We start from the raw sequence: 824 nt of genomic DNA on the forward strand, positions 1-824 counted from the left end.
CTATTTTGCGGGAGTCCCGCGAATCATTTTATTCTCCCGCATCCCGCACACACACGAGTCTCTTCCCGCCCGCACCCACACTCGCCCATCAAGAGTTGTCCCGCGCCGCACCCTGTTGCGTTGGGTCCCGTGGGTCCCGCGGTACTCCCTCGGGAGTGCAGGTCTCTAATTTGAAGGCCGATTGCGTCGCGGCGGCGCAACGAGGACCGTCCCAATTCACGATGCATCCTCCGAAGGCTGCATTTGAAGGCCGATTGCATCACCGCGGCGCGCAATTCGAACGCGACTTCAAATGCGTCCTCCGTTTCTCCGGCAAATGAAGGATACATCCGATGGATCCTTACGAAGGCTACCGCAATTCGAACGCGACCTCAAATGCGTCCTCCGTTTCTCCGGCAAATGAAGGATACATCCAATGGATACTTCGCAGCCTACCCTATCTCAGAATTCATAGCGCGCCAGTGAAGACGGGGTTTTTATTCAAACAAAGTGGGTAACGGTTCTGTGGCGGCCGACAAATACACTTAGTTCTATAAATGTAAGTATTGTGTTTGAATGTACTGAAATAGCTTGTTTTTTTTTTCACTTGTATTTTTTATTGTATTATTATTATTATTGTTGTTATTATTTTAGTGCTGTCATGAAAGATATGTCTGCAAACTTTCTAAGCAAACTTGATGATCCAGAAATATGATTTCTGGAGTATTTTGTATGCATGTCCTGCTGTGTCATATTTTGCAGTCCTGTCTTAATAATTTTCATAAGTCTTTCCTTTTGTCTTGTTTTAGGACAGTTCTGGAGAAAATGGGGCTGCTGGGAAACTT

Source organism: Sinocyclocheilus anshuiensis, unplaced genomic scaffold (assembly GCF_001515605.1).
Source record: "Sinocyclocheilus anshuiensis isolate Anshui unplaced genomic scaffold, SAMN03320099.WGS_v1.1 scaffold596, whole genome shotgun sequence".
In the NCBI taxonomy this organism is placed as follows: Eukaryota; Metazoa; Chordata; class Actinopteri; order Cypriniformes; family Cyprinidae; genus Sinocyclocheilus; species Sinocyclocheilus anshuiensis.